At 55.6% G+C, this 16,099-nt stretch overlaps 1 protein-coding gene across 1 annotated transcript in view; it reads left to right on the top strand.

Annotated features, from left to right (window-relative positions):
• PRORP (protein only RNase P catalytic subunit) overlaps positions 1-16,099 on the top strand; it is an 815,834-nt gene that overhangs the window by 247,183 nt on the left and 552,552 nt on the right. The window lies entirely within an intron of this gene.

Raw genomic sequence — 16,099 nt, 5'->3', positions numbered from 1 at the left:
ATCCAGTTTGAGGCGTTGTGACCCTTGCCGCACACGCAAGTCTGAGGGCTGGGTCATTCATGTATCCAGTTTGAGGCGTTGTGACCCTTGCCGTACACGCAAATCTGAGGGCTGGGTCATTCAGGTATCCAGTCTGAGGCGCTGTGACCCTTGCCGCACACGCAAGTCTGAGGGCTGGGTCATTCAGGTATCCAGTTTGAGGCGTTGTGACCCTTGCCGCGCACTCAAGTCTGAGGGCTGGGTCATTCATGTATCCAGTTTGAGGCGCTGTGACCCTTGCCGCACACGCAAATATGAGGGCTGGGTCATTCAGGGATCCAGTCTGAGGCCCTGTGACCCTTGCCGCACACGCAAGTCTGAGGGCTGGGTCATTCAGGTATCCAGTCTGAGGCCCTGTGACCCTTGCCGCACACGCAAGTCTGAGGGCTGGGTCATTCAGGTATCCAGTTTGAGGCGTTGTGACCCTTGCCGCACACGCAAGTCTGAGGGCTGGGTCATTCATGTATCTAGTTTGAGGCGTTGTGACCCTTGCCGCACACGCAAGTCTGATGGCTAGGTCATTCATGTATCCAGTTTGAGGCGTTGTGACCCTTGCCGCACACGCAAATCTGAGGGCTGGGTCATTCAGGTATCCAGTCTGAGGCGCTGTGACCCTTGCCGCACACGCAAATCTGAGGGCTGGGTCATTCAGGTATCCAGTTTGAGGCGTTGTGACCCTTGCCGCACACGCAAGTCTGAGGGCTGGGTCATTCATGTATCCAGTTTGAGGCGTTGTGACCCTTGCCGCACACGCAAATCTGAGGGCTGGGTCATTCAGGTATCCAGTCTGAGGCGCTGTGACCCTTGCCGCACACGCAAGTCTGAGGGCTGGGTCATTCAGGTATCCAGCTTGAGGCGTTGTAACCCTTGCCGCACACGCCAGTCTGAGGGCTGATTCATTCAGGTATCCAGTCTGAGGCGCTGTGACCCTTGCCGCACACGCAAGTCTGAGGGCTGAGTCATTCAGGTATCCAGTCTGAGGCGCTGTGACCCTTGCCGCACATGTAAGTCTGAGGGATGGGTCATTCAGGTATCCAGTCTGAGGCGCTGCGACCCTTGCCGCACACGCAAGTCTGAGGGCTGGGTCATTCAGGTATCCAGTTTGAGGCGTTGTGACCCTTGCCGCACACGCAAATCTGAGGGCTGGGTCATTCAGGTGTCCAGTTTGAGGCATTGTGACCCTTGCCGCACACGCAAATCTGAGGGCTGGGTCATTCAGGTATCCAGTCTGAGGCGCTGTGACCCTTGCCGCACATGTAAGTCTGAGGGATGGGTCATTCAGGTATCCAGTCTGAGGCGCTGCGACCCTTGCCGCACACGCAAGTCTGAGGGCTGGGTCATTCAGGTATCCAGTTTGAGGCGTTGTGACCCTTGCCGCACACGCAAATCTGAGGGCTGGGTCATTCAGGTATCCAGTTTGAGGCGTTGTGACCCTTGCCGCACACGCAAATCTGAGGGCTGGGTCATTCAGGTATCCAGTCTGAGGCGCTGTGACCCTTGCCGCACACGCAAGTCTGAGGGCTGGGTCATTCAGGTATCCAGTTTGAGGCGTTGTGTCCCTTGCCGCACACGCAAGTCTGAGGGCTGGGTCATTCATGTATCCAGTTTGAGGCGTTGTGACCCTTGCCGCACACGCAAATCTGAGGGCTGGGTCATTCAGGTATCCAGTCTGAGGCGCTGTGACCCTTCTTGCCGCACACGCAAGTTTGAGGGCTGGGTCATTCAGGTATCCAGTTTGAGGCGTTGTGACCCTTGCCGCACACGCAAGTCTGAGGGCTGGGTCATTCATGTATCCAGTTTGAGGCGTTGTGACCCTTGCCGCACCCGCAAATCTGAGGGCTGGGTCATTCAGGTATCCAGTCTGAGGCACTGTGACCCTTGCCGCACATGCAAGTCTGAGTGCTGGGTCATTCAGGTATCCAGTTTGAGGCGTTGTGACCCTTGCCGCACACGCAAATCTGAGGGCTGGGTCATTCAGGTATCCAGTCTGAGGCGCTGTGACCCTTGCCGCACACGCAAGTCTGAGGGCTGGGTCATTCAGGTATCCAGTTTGAGGCGTTGTGACCCTTGCCGCACACGCAAGTCTGAGGGCTGGGTCATTCATGTATCCAGTTTGAGGCGTTGTGACCCTTGCCGCACACGCAAATCTGAGGGCTGGGTCATTCAGGTATCCAGTCTGAGGCACTGTGACCCTTCTTGCCGCACACGCAAGTCTGAGGGTTGGGTCATTCAGGTATCCAGTTTGAGGCGTTGTGACCCTTGCCGCACACGCAAGTCTGAGGGCTGGGTCATTCATGTATCCAGTTTGAGGCGTTGTGACCCTTGCCGCACACGCAAATCTGAGGGCTGGGTCATTCAGGTATCCAGTCTGAGGCGCTGTGACCCTTGCCGCACATGTAAGTCTGAGGGATGGGTCATTCAGGTATCCAGTCTGAGGCGCTGCGACCCTTGCCGCACACGCAAGTCTGAGGGCTGGGTCATTCAGGTATCCAGTTTGAGGCGTTGTGACCCTTGCCGCACACGCAAGTCTGAGGGCTGGGTCATTCATGTATCCAGTTTGAGGCGTTGTGACCCTTGCCGCACACGCAAATCTGAGGGCTGGGTCATTCAGGTATCCAGTCTGAGGCACTGTGACCCTTCTTGCCGCACACGCAAGTCTGAGGGTTGGGTCATTCAGGTATCCAGTTTGAGGCGTTGTGACCCTTGCCGCACACGCAAGTCTGAGGGCTGGGTCATTCATGTATCCAGTTTGAGGCGTTGTGACCCTTGCCGCACACGCAAATCTGAGGGCTGGGTCATTCAGGTATCCAGTCTGAGGCGCTGTGACCCTTGCCGCACATGTAAGTCTGAGGGATGGGTCATTCAGGTATCCAGTCTGAGGCGCTGCGACCCTTGCCGCACACACAAGTCTGAGGGCTGGGTCATTCAGGTATCCAGTTTGAGGCGTTGTGACCCTTGCCGCACACGCAAATCTGAGGGCTGGGTCATTCAGGTATCCAGTTTGATGCGTTGTGACCCTTGCCGCACACGCATATCTGAGGGCTGGGTCATTCAGGTATCCAGTTTGATGCGTTGTGACCCTTGCCGCACACGCAAATCTGAGGGCTGGGTCATTCAGGTATCCAGTCTGAGGCGCTGTGACCCTTGCCGCACACGCAAATCTGAGGGCTGGGTCATTCAGGTGTCCAGTCTGAGGCGCTGTGACCCTTGCCGCACACGCAAGTCTGAGGGCTGGGTCATTCAGGTATCCAGTTTGAGGCGTTGTGACCCTTGCCGCACACGCAAGTCTGAGGGCTGGGTCATTCATGTATCCAGTTTGAGGCATTGTGACCCTTGCCGCACACGCAAATCTGAGGGCTGGGTCATTCAGGTATCCAGTCTGAGGCGCTGTGACCCTTGCCGCACACGCAAGTCTGAGGGCTGGGTCATTCATGTATCCAGTTTGAGGCGTTGTGACCCTTGCCGCACACTCAAGTCCGAGGGCTGGGTCATTCAGGTATCCAGTTTGAGGCGTTGTGACCCTTGCCGCACACGCAAGTCTGAGGGCTGGGTCATTCATGTATCCAGTTTGAGGCGTTGTGACCCTTGCCGCACACGCAAATCTGAGGGCTGGGTCATTCAGGTATCCAGTCTGAGGCGCTGTGACCCTTGCCGCACATGCAAGTCTGAGGGCTGGGTCATTCAGGTATCCAGTTTGAGGCGTTGTGACCCTTGCCGCACACGCAAGTCTGAGGGCTGGGTCATTCATGTATCCAGTTTGAGGCGTTGTGACCCTTGCCGTACACGCAAATCTGAGGGCTGGGTCATTCAGGTATCCAGTCTGAGGCGCTGTGACCCTTGCCGCACACGCAAGTCTGAGGGCTGGGTCATTCAGGTATCCAGTTTGAGGCGTTGTGACCCTTGCCGCGCACTCAAGTCTGAGGGCTGGGTCATTCATGTATCCAGTTTGAGGCGCTGTGACCCTTGCCGCACACGCAAATATGAGGGCTGGGTCATTCAGGGATCCAGTCTGAGGCCCTGTGACCCTTGCCGCACACGCAAGTCTGAGGGCTGGGTCATTCAGGTATCCAGTCTGAGGCCCTGTGACCCTTGCCGCACACGCAAGTCTGAGGGCTGGGTCATTCAGGTATCCAGTTTGAGGCGTTGTGACCCTTGCCGCACACGCAAGTCTGAGGGCTGGGTCATTCATGTATCTAGTTTGAGGCGTTGTGACCCTTGCCGCACACGCAAGTCTGATGGCTAGGTCATTCATGTATCCAGTTTGAGGCGTTGTGACCCTTGCTGCACACGCAAATCTGAGGGCTGGGTCATTCAGGTATCCAGTCTGAGGCGCTGTGACCCTTGCCGCACACGCAAATCTGAGGGCTGGGTCATTCAGGTATCCAGTTTGAGGCGTTGTGACCCTTGCCGCACACGCAAGTCTGAGGGCTGGGTCATTCATGTATCCAGTTTGAGGCGTTGTGACCCTTGCCGCACACGCAAATCTGAGGGCTGGGTCATTCAGGTATCCAGTCTGAGGCGCTGTGACCCTTGCCGCACACGCAAGTCTGAGGGCTGGGTCATTCAGGTATCCAGCTTGAGGCGTTGTAACCCTTGCCGCACACGCCAGTCTGAGGGCTGATTCATTCAGGTATCCAGTCTGAGGCGCTGTGACCCTTGCCGCACACGCAAGTCTGAGGGCTGAGTCATTCAGGTATCCAGTCTGAGGCGCTGTGACCCTTGCCGCACATGTAAGTCTGAGGGATGGGTCATTCAGGTATCCAGTCTGAGGCGCTGCGACCCTTGCCGCACACGCAAGTCTGAGGGCTGGGTCATTCAGGTATCCAGTTTGAGGCGTTGTGACCCTTGCCGCACACGCAAATCTGAGGGCTGGGTCATTCAGGTGTCCAGTTTGAGGCATTGTGACCCTTGCCGCACACGCAAATCTGAGGGCTGGGTCATTCAGGTATCCAGTCTGAGGCGCTGTGACCCTTGCCGCACATGTAAGTCTGAGGGATGGGTCATTCAGGTATCCAGTCTGAGGCGCTGCGACCCTTGCCGCACACGCAAGTCTGAGGGCTGGGTCATTCAGGTATCCAGTTTGAGGCGTTGTGACCCTTGCCGCACACGCAAATCTGAGGGCTGGGTCATTCAGGTATCCAGTTTGAGGCGTTGTGACCCTTGCCGCACACGCAAATCTGAGGGCTGGGTCATTCAGGTATCCAGTCTGAGGCGCTGTGACCCTTGCCGCACACGCAAGTCTGAGGGCTGGGTCATTCAGGTATCCAGTTTGAGGCGTTGTGACCCTTGCCGCACACGCAAGTCTGAGGGCTGGGTCATTCATGTATCCAGTTTGAGGCGTTGTGACCCTTGCCGCACACGCAAATCTGAGGGCTGGGTCATTCAGGTATCCAGTCTGAGGCACTGTGACCCTTCTTGCCGCACACGCAAGTCTGAGGGTTGGGTCATTCAGGTATCCAGTTTGAGGCGTTGTGACCCTTGCCGCACACGCAAGTCTGAGGGCTGGGTCATTCATGTATCCAGTTTGAGGCGTTGTGACCCTTGCCGCACACGCAAATCTGAGGGCTGGGTCATTCAGGTATCCAGTCTGAGGCGCTGTGACCCTTGCCGCACACGCAAGTTTGAGGGCTGGGTCATTCAGGTATCCAGTTTGAGGCGTTGTGACCCTTGCCGCACACGCAAGTCTGAGGGCTGGGTCATTCATGTATCCAGTTTGAGGCGTTGTGACCCTTGCCGCACCCGCAAATCTGAGGGCTGGGTCATTCAGGTATCCAGTCTGAGGCACTGTGACCCTTGCCGCACATGCAAGTCTGAGTGCTGGGTCATTCAGGTATCCAGTTTGAGGCGTTGTGACCCTTGCCGCACACGCAAATCTGAGGGCTGGGTCATTCAGGTATCCAGTCTGAGGCGCTGTGACCCTTGCCGCACACGCAAGTCTGAGGGCTGGGTCATTCAGGTATCCAGTTTGAGGCGTTGTGACCCTTGCCGCACACGCAAGTCTGAGGGCTGGGTCATTCATGTATCCAGTTTGAGGCGTTGTGACCCTTGCCGCACACGCAAATCTGAGGGCTGGGTCATTCAGGTATCCAGTCTGAGGCACTGTGACCCTTCTTGCCGCACACGCAAGTCTGAGGGTTGGGTCATTCAGGTATCCAGTTTGAGGCGTTGTGACCCTTGCCGCACACGCAAGTCTGAGGGCTGGGTCATTCATGTATCCAGTTTGAGGCGTTGTGACCCTTGCCGCACACGCAAATCTGAGGGCTGGGTCATTCAGGTATCCAGTCTGAGGCGCTGTGACCCTTGCCGCACATGTAAGTCTGAGGGATGGGTCATTCAGGTATCCAGTCTGAGGCGCTGCGACCCTTGCCGCACACGCAAGTCTGAGGGCTGGGTCATTCAGGTATCCAGTTTGAGGCGTTGTGACCCTTGCCGCACACGCAAATCTGAGGGCTGGGTCATTCAGGTATCCAGTTTGATGCGTTGTGACCCTTGCCGCACACGCAAATCTGAGGGCTGGGTCATTCAGGTATCCAGTCTGAGGCGCTGTGACCCTTGCCGCACACGCAAGTCTGAGGGCTTGGTCATTCAGGTATCCAGTTTGAGGCGTTGTGACCCTTGCCGCACACGCAAGTCTGAGGGCTGGGTCATTCATGTATCCAGTTTGAGGCGCTGTGACCCTTGCCGCACATGTAATTCTGAGGGATGGGTCATTCAGGTATCCAGTCTGAGGCGCTGCGACCCTTGCCGCACACGCAAGTCTGAGGGCTGGGTCATTCAGGTATCCAGTTTGAGGCGTTGTGACCCTTGCCGCACACGCAAGTCTGAGGGCTGGGTCATTCAGGTATCCAGTTTGAGGCATTGTGACCCTTGCCGCACACGCAAGTCTGAGGGCTGGGTCATTCACGTATCCAGTTTGAGGCGTTGTGACCCTTGCCACACACGCAAATCTGAGGGCTGGGTCATTCAGGTATCCAGTCTGAGGCGCTGTGACCCTTGCCGCACACGCAAGTCTGAGGGCTGGGTCATTCAGGTATCCAGTTTGAGGTGTGGTGACCCTTGCCGCACACGCAAGTCTGAGGGCTGGGTCATTCATGTATCCAGTTTGAGGCGTTGTGACCCTTGCCGCACACGCAAATCTGAGGGCTGGGTCATTCAGGTATCCAGTCTGAGGCGCTGTGAACCTTGCCGCACACGCAAGTCTGAGGGCTGGGTCATTCATGTATCCAGATTGAGGCGTTGTGACCCTTGCTGCACACTCAAGTACGAGGGCTGGGTCATTCAGGTATCCAGTTTGAGGCGTTGTGACCCTTGCTGCACACGCAAGTCTGAGGGCTGGGTCATTCATGTATCCAGTTTGAGGCGTTGTGACCCTTGCCGCACCCGCAAATCTGAGGGCTGGGTCATTCAGGTATCCAGTCTGAGGCACTGTGACCCTTGCCGCACAAGCAAGTCTGAGTGCTGGGTCATTCAGGTATCCAGTTTGAGGCATTGTGACCCTTGCCGCACACGCAAGTCTGAGGGCTGGGTCATTCATGTATCCAGTTTGAAGCATTGTGACCCTTGCCGCACACGCAAATCTGAGGGCTGGGTCATTCAGGTGTCCAGTCTGAGGCGCTGTGACCCTTGCCGCACACGCAAGTCTGAGGGCTGGGTCATTCAGGTATCCAGTTTGAGGCGTTGTGACCCTTGCCGCACACGCAAGTCTGAGGGCTGGGTCATTCATGTATCCAGTTTGAGGCATTGTGACCCTTGCCGCACACGCAAATCTGAGGGCTGGGTCATTCAGGTATCCAGTCTGAGGCGCTGTGACCCTTGCCGCACACGCAAGTCTGAGGGCTGGGTCATTCATGTATCCAGTTTGAGGCGTTGTTACCCTTGCCGCACACTCAAGTCCGAGGGCTGGGTCATTCAGGTATCCAGTTTGAGGCGTTGTGACCCTTGCCGCACACGCAAGTCTGAGGGCTGGGTCATTCATGTATCCAGTTTGAGGCGTTGTGACCCTTGCCGCACACGCAAATCTGAGGGCTGGGTCATTCAGGTATCCAGTCTGAGGCGCTGTGACCCTTGCCGCACATGCAAGTCTGAGGGCTGGGTCATTCAGGTATCCAGTTTGAGGCGTTGTGACCCTTGCCGCACACGCAAGTCTGAGGGCTGGGTCATTCATGTATCCAGTTTGAGGCGTTGTGACCCTTGCCGTACACGCAAATCTGAGGGCTGGGTCATTCAGGTATCCAGTCTGAGGCGCTGTGACCCTTGCCGCACACGCAAGTCTGAGGGCTGGGTCATTCAGGTATCCAGTTTGAGGCGTTGTGACCCTTGCCGCGCACTCAAGTCTGAGGGCTGGGTCATTCATGTATCCAGTTTGAGGCGCTGTGACCCTTGCCGCACACGCAAATATGAGGGCTGGGTCATTCAGGGATCCAGTCTGAGGCCCTGTGACCCTTGCCGCACACGCAAGTCTGAGGGCTGGGTCATTCAGGTATCCAGTTTGAGGCGTTGTGACCCTTGCCGCACACGCAAGTCTGAGGGCTGGGTCATTCATGTATCTAGTTTGAGGCGTTGTGACCCTTGCCGCACACGCAAGTCTGAGGGCTGGGTCATTCATGTATCCAGTTTGAGGCGTTGTGACCCTTGCCGCACACGCAAGTCTGAGGGCTGGGTCATTCATGAATCCAGTTTGAGGCGTTGTGACCCTTGCCGCACACGCAAATCTGAGGGCTGGGTCATTCAGGTATCCAGTCTGAGGCGCTGTGACCCTTGCCGCACACGCAAATCTGAGGGCTGGGTCATTCAGGTATCCAGTTTGAGGCGTTGTGACCCTTGCCGCACACGCAAGTCTGAGGGCTGGGTCATTCATGTATCCAGTTTGAGGCGTTGTGACCCTTGCCGCACACGCAAATCTGAGGGCTGGGTCATTCAGGTATCCAGTCTGAGGCGCTGTGACCCTTGCCGCACACGCAAGTCTGAGGGCTGGGTCATTCAGGTATCCAGCTTGAGGCGTTGTAACCCTTGCCGCACACGCCAGTCTGAGGGCTGATTCATTCAGGTATCCAGTCTGAGGCGCTGTGACCCTTGCCGCACACGCAAGTCTGAGGGCTGAGTCATTCAGGTATCCAGTCTGAGGCGCTGTGACCCTTGCCGCACATGTAAGTCTGAGGGATGGGTCATTCAGGTATCCAGTCTGAGGCGCTGCGACCCTTGCCGCACACGCAAGTCTGAGGGCTGGGTCATTCAGGTATCCAGTTTGAGGCGTTGTGACCCTTGCCGCACACGCAAATCTGAGGGCTGGGTCATTCAGGTGTCCAGTTTGAGGCATTGTGACCCTTGCCGCACACGCAAATCTGAGGGCTGGGTCATTCAGGTATCCAGTCTGAGGCGCTGTGACCCTTGCCGCACATGTAAGTCTGAGGGATGGGTCATTCAGGTATCCAGTCTGAGGCGCTGCGACCCTTGCCGCACACGCAAGTCTGAGGGCTGGGTCATTCAGGTATCCAGTTTGAGGCGTTGTGACCCTTGCCGCACACGCAAATCTGAGGGCTGGGTCATTCAGGTATCCAGTTTGAGGCGTTGTGACCCTTGCCGCACACGCAAATCTGAGGGCTGGGTCATTTAGGTATCCAGTCTGAGGCGCTGTGACCCTTGCCGCACACGCAAGTCTGAGGGCTGGGTCATTCAGGTATCCAGTTTGAGGCGTTGTGACCCTTGCCGCACACGCAAGTCTGAGGGCTGGGTCATTCATGTATCCAGTTTGAGGCGTTGTGACCCTTGCCGCACACGCAAATCTGAGGGCTGGGTCATTCAGGTATCCAGTCTGAGGCACTGTGACCCTTCTTGCCGCACACGCAAGTCTGAGGGTTGGGTCATTCAGGTATCCAGTTTGAGGCGTTGTGACCCTTGCCGCACACGCAAGTCTGAGGGCTGGGTCATTCATGTATCCAGTTTGAGGCGTTGTGACCCTTGCCGCACACGCAAATCTGAGGGCTGGGTCATTCAGGTATCCAGTCTGAGGCGCTGTGACCCTTGCCGCACACGCAAGTTTGAGGGCTGGGTCATTCAGGTATCCAGTTTGAGGCGTTGTGACCCTTGCCGCACACGCAAGTCTGAGGGCTGGGTCATTCATGTATCCAGTTTGAGGCGTTGTGACCCTTGCCGCACCCGCAAATCTGAGGGCTGGGTCATTCAGATATCCAGTCTGAGGCACTGTGACCCTTGCCGCACATGCAAGTCTGAGTGCTGGGTCATTCAGGTATCCAGTTTGAGGCGTTGTGACCCTTGCCGCACACGCAAATCTGAGGGCTGGGTCATTCAGGTATCCAGTCTGAGGCGCTGTGACCCTTGCCGCACACGCAAGTCTGAGGGCTGGGTCATTCAGGTATCCAGTTTGAGGCGTTGTGACCCTTGCCGCACACGCAAGTCTGAGGGCTGGGTCATTCATGTATCCAGTTTGAGGCGTTGTGACCCTTGCCGCACACGCAAATCTGAGGGCTGGGTCATTCAGGTATCCAGTCTGAGGCACTGTGACCCTTCTTGCCGCACACGCAAGTCTGAGGGTTGGGTCATTCAGGTATCCAGTTTGAGGCGTTGTGACCCTTGCCGCACACGCAAGTCTGAGGGCTGGGTCATTCATGTATCCAGTTTGAGGCGTTTTGACCCTTGCCGCACACGCAAATCTGAGGGCTGGGTCATTCAGGTATCCAGTCTGAGGCGCTGTGACCCTTGCCGCACACGCAAGTTTGAGGGCTGGGTCATTCAGGTATCCAGTTTGAGGCGTTGTGACCCTTGCCGCACACGCAAGTCTGAGGGCTGGGTCATTCATGTATCCAGTTTGAGGCGTTGTGACCCTTGCCGCACCCGCAAATCTGAGGGCTGGGTCATTCAGGTATCCAGTCTGAGGCACTGTGACCCTTGCCGCACATGCAAGTCTGAGTGCTGGGTCATTCAGGTATCCAGTTTGAGGCGTTGTGACCCTTGCCGCACACGCAAGTCTGAGGGCTGGGTCATTCATGTATCCAGTTTGAAGCATTGTGACCCTTGCCGCACACGCAAATCTGAGGGCTGGGTCATTCAGGTGTCCAGTCTGAGGCGCTGTGACCGTTGCCGCACACGCAAGTCTGAGGGCTGGGTCATTCAGGTATCCAGTTTGAGGCGTTGTGACCCTTGCCGCACACGCAAGTCTGAGGGCTGGGTCATTCATGTATCCAGTTTGAGGCATTGTGACCCTTGCCGCACACGCAAATCTGAGGGCTGGGTCATTCAGGTATCTGTAGTAATCCACTCAAATTGTTGAATTAAGATGACTTTTATTCAGTACAAGTCAAGTACAGCAACCATCAGCAAACCCACAAATACTGGTTTAAATTGGAACATTCACATTGATGCAGTTCCACTGCATCATGACTGCATCATCTAATTCTAAGCATTACTACATATCTTCCCCCCTACGGAATCAAAAAGAAAGAAAATAAGAAAACATTAGAAAATGTAACACATTGCAAAGTACAATACATATCAATGAACTGTTTCACAAATAAATCACATTTACAGTTTGCATTGCATCAAAATATACTTACAAATGAGACACTCTACACAAACTACCAAAACTCCATTTCTTCCCATCATCTAACTCAACCACAGAGCCTTTAACTGAAACAACTTTATGTGGCTGAGAAAACTTACTTTCCCCTTTTCTTACAAAACCAAACTTCCTTACAACAACCCAATCACCTTCTTTGAAAATTAAATCCTTCACATGTCTCCTACTATCAAATTCTAACTTGTTGCGCCACTGACAATCAATAGCTCTCGATCTCATTTTTTCCCTATCAACCCAAACTTGATTTTTTTCCTTCAACCACATTGGAGACTCCTTAGTACCTGGTTCTCTTCCCTTCAAAGCCACAAAAGGAGAAACTCCAGTAACTGAATGTGATGTAATTCTATGACCCCACATCATTCTTCGCAACTCATCCTTCCAAGATAAACCATTAGCCAAAGAAAGTTGTATGGAATCCATTATCATTCTATTGACCCTCTCTACAAGTCCATTTGCTTGCGGACGGAACAAAGCCACTCTCTCATGACTAATGCCCAGACTTAGAAGAAAACTAGTCATATCTGAAGAAACTAACTGAACACCATTGTCAGTTATGAGAGTTTTGGGTACCCCTTCTTCCAAGAAAACTTCTTTCAAGAATGCAATCACATTAGAAGTGCAAACTTGCCCCATAGATTTCCAAGTAAACCACTTGCTATGGTAATCCACCAACACAAGCAAAAACCTATTATTGCAACCCAATTTGTCAATTGGACCCAAAACATCCAAGGCTAATTTCTCCCAAGGTTTCATGGGCAATTCCACACACCTCAACGGAGGTTCCCTTGTAATCTTCACTTTATCACTATTGCTACAAGCATGACAATCACTTTTTTTTTTTTTTTTTAAATAATTTTTATTGTAGACACACCTGTACAGGCCAATAAACGGATAACAGTAGCAGTCTAAATGTCAGCAGATATACAGTACATTTCGTTAATTATTACACAGCCTTCCGGCCCACAACCCGGGGGTCGGGCGGCGGTAAAGTATCTGCACTGCCATGCCTGACGTTCCGTAGAGAGAAGTGGTTAATGTCCGGAGGAAGTGTATGCCTACTTTTAGTACCCTACCAAACTGCGCGCTGACCCCAACTCCCCCCTTCCCCGCGCCTGCCCCTAAACACCCCCCCCCCCACTCACCCCAACCCGCACACCATCCCCCGCCTAAGGCTTCATTAAAACTACCTCCGGGAAGCTAGCCTCATGTTCCCTGTGTTCCTGCTGTTCCTGGGGCCTCAACTCTCTCCCTCTATGCCCTCCCCTCCGGGAGTTTCCTCCTGTGCTTCAGCCTCGCTGTCCCTGAGCGCCTGCACCATTACTTCCCATGCCGTCGCGGTGTCAGCTGCTGTCTGGCTAGGGGTCCTGCGCGCTACCTGGTATCTATGTGTGCTATCAGCCGAGGCCCACTTCAGAAACTCCTGCCGCCACCTCCGTGGAGTAGGCCCCAGCCGCGCCTTCCAATTCCTGGTAATCTCTCTCTTCGCAATCATCAACCCCATGTCGATGAACTTACTCGTGAGCTTATTTTTGGGAGTGTGGGGGAACCAGTGCAACAGGCATTCGGCCGGTCCATACTCTAGCGATCGTTCCGTCACCTCATTCAGTACTTCCCCCACTTCTTGCCAAAAGTCCTGCAGGAGCGGGCACGCCCATAGCATGTGTACTAACTCAGCTCCTTCTTCCGGGCACCGGGGGCAGGCTGCTGTGTCGTCTCCAAAGTACCGCCGTATTCTACCTGGCGTCATATATGCCCTGTGCAACACATAGTAGTGTATCAGCTGGAACCTGGCGTTCCTTGTGCTGTTACGGGCCCTGCGGACAAGTTGCGCCCAGGTCGTGTCTGGAATGTCCTTGTGCAGATCCGCCTCCCATTTGGCTTTCAGGGATGCGAGAGGAGGGATATTCTCCCTAACCATTCGGTTATACAGGCACGTAACTGCCTTAACCGTGCCCGCCGCCATCATGGCGTATTGGCAAGCCGCCGCCGTCTCGGGCTCTCCAAGTCCCGTGCCCCAATGGGCATGCATCGCCCGGGTCACCGCCGCGTGCAGCAGGAATCCCCCTCTCGAAATATCGAATCGGTCTGCTAGCTCCCGGAACGGGAGCAGTGTCCCACTCTCAAAGAGGTCCCCAACCACCTGAATTCCCGCTTCTTCCCACTCCTGCAGGCACGACCAATCGCCGCCATGTGGCAGCGCCGTCAGCATGGCCAGTGGTATCTCAGGCGCATAGGGGCGTCGGGAGCCCGCTCTCCTCTGGGTCCGATTCCAGCATTGCCGGTATGTGCGCTGTTCCAGCGATAAATCCCGACTGTCCAGCCGCTGCTGGAGGGTTATGTACGCTAGGACGTGCCTGGGTGTTCCCCTCAAGTTTTCCTCCTCAGGGCCCCGGAAAACCCTCGCAACCTCCTGCGTGAATATCTGCAATTGGGCCGCTAGGTAATAGAGCTCGAAGTCCGGCACCGCCAGCCCCCCCTCGTCCTTCGGGCGAGAGAGCGTGGCCAGCGCTACTCTGCACCGTCCCGCTCCCCAGATGAACGACGTGATCTGAGATTTGAGGAGTTTAAAAAAGGAACCAGGTATCCAAATTGGGAGCGTCCGGAAATAGTACAGTAATCTCGGCAGGGCTACCATCTTTAGCAGGGAAATCCGGCCCGCTACTGATAGCGGTAATGTGGACCAGAAGGACATACAGCCCTTCAGTCCGCGCACGCACCGTCCCAGGTTGCCCTCGAGTAAGTCTTCCGGCTTGTGGTAGATATGAGCCCCCAGGTATTTCATGCAGGTAGGGTTCCAGGTCGCCTCCGACTGGTGCTGCGGCTGGGCAGTGCCCTCCAGCAGCGGGAACAAGCCTGTCTTGGGCCAGTTGACCCGCAGGCCCGACATCTCTCCGAATCTCTCAAGTAAAGCTTCCGCCTTCCTCAGGTCCTCCCCTCCGTCGCGGAGGAAAAGCAATAAGTCGTCAGCATACAGCGAAATGAAATGATGTCCGTCACGGGTCTGCACTCCGTAGAAGTGCCGCCCCGTCCGGGCCGCGGCCGCCAGCGGTTCAATGGCCAGCGCAAAAAGGAGCGGTGATAGGGAGCAGCCCTGTCGAGTGCCCCGCTCCACCGGGTACCGCAGGGATACCGCCGGGCCTACCCTCACTCTCGCAATCGCTTCCGCATAAAGGACCTTAGTCCAGTGGATGTAGCCAGCTCCCAGGCCGAAGCGCTCCATGACAGCGTAGAGGTAGTCCCACTCGAGGCTGTCGAAGGCCTTTTCAATATCAACCGACAGGACCAGCTCCGTCCCTGTCCTCTCGGTGAGCCCGTCCATGATGCGGATGAGCCGTCTGATATTAGCCGTGGTGTTGCGGGTCGGTATAAAACCGTTTTGGTCGTCATGCACCAGCCCCGTCATGTGCGGTAGGAGTCTCGCCGCCAAAATGGAGCTCAGGATTTTATAATCTGCGGTGAGCATAGATAGGGGCCTATATGACGTGGGGTCAGTGCTCTCTCTGCCGGGCTTCAGCAGTGGGACCACCAGCGCCTCCCTCATCGATTGCGGTAGTCGACCCGTTGCCTTTGCCTCCTTGTAAACAGTCTGGAGACGGGGGGCCAGTAAGTCCAGGTTTTTGGCGTAAAACTCTATGGGGAGTCCGTCTATCCCCGGTGATTTGTTCCTCGCCATCCGCCTCACCGCTAGTCGTATCTCACCCGCGTCAATGTCCGCCCCCAAGTCCTTCGCCTGCTCCGCCTCTAGCTGGCCTAGGGGCAAGTCTGCCAGGAAGGGACCCACCAGTTCCGCCCTGCCGCCCGGGTCACTCTTGTACAGGCCCTCATAGTATTGCTGGAACACGTTGACTATGCCCAGTTGGGTCTGCTGTACCACTCCCGTCGCATCCCGTAGCTGGAGTATGGGAGCGCATCTTCTGGTGGGGTTCGACAGCCATGCTAGTAGGGTGCCAACCTTATCGCCCTCTACATGGGAGCGTAGCACGTACCGCTTGTGGTCAAAAGCCCGAAGCCTTTCCACCTCAACGGCTACCGCCTCCTTGGCCGAGCATAGGGCGTCCTGGAGTTCGGGCCTCCCAGGCCTCCTCCTCTCCGTCTCCCTCAGGGCCTCGTCTACCTTCGTCAAATCCCTCAGCAGTACCCTCCGCACACCCACATAGTCTCGGATGTAGATGCCCCTTACCACTACCTTAAAGGCATCCCACTCCACCGCTCTTGAGGTAGCCGTCCCTGCGTTCTCCGCGAAGTACGAGGTCACGCCCTCTGCAAGGGCCTCCCCGAAGAGGGGGTCCTCCAGTGTCTCAGGCCTCAGTTTCCAGAGCGGAACCCTGGGCTTCCCCATAACCCACGCCAGTCGGACCAAGAGCGGGTTATGGTCTGAGATTGTCCTCGTTAAGTATTCCGAGCTAGTGACGCACGGCAGCACTTCCCGGGAGCAAAGTATGGCGTCTAGTCGGACGTGCAGGTCGT

Source organism: Lissotriton vulgaris, chromosome 9 (genome assembly GCF_964263255.1).
Source record: "Lissotriton vulgaris chromosome 9, aLisVul1.2, whole genome shotgun sequence".
NCBI classification, from domain to species: domain Eukaryota; kingdom Metazoa; phylum Chordata; class Amphibia; order Caudata; family Salamandridae; genus Lissotriton; species Lissotriton vulgaris.
The sequence above is the reverse complement of the archived record's forward strand: the minus strand, read 5'-3'. Positions and strand labels throughout refer to the sequence as shown.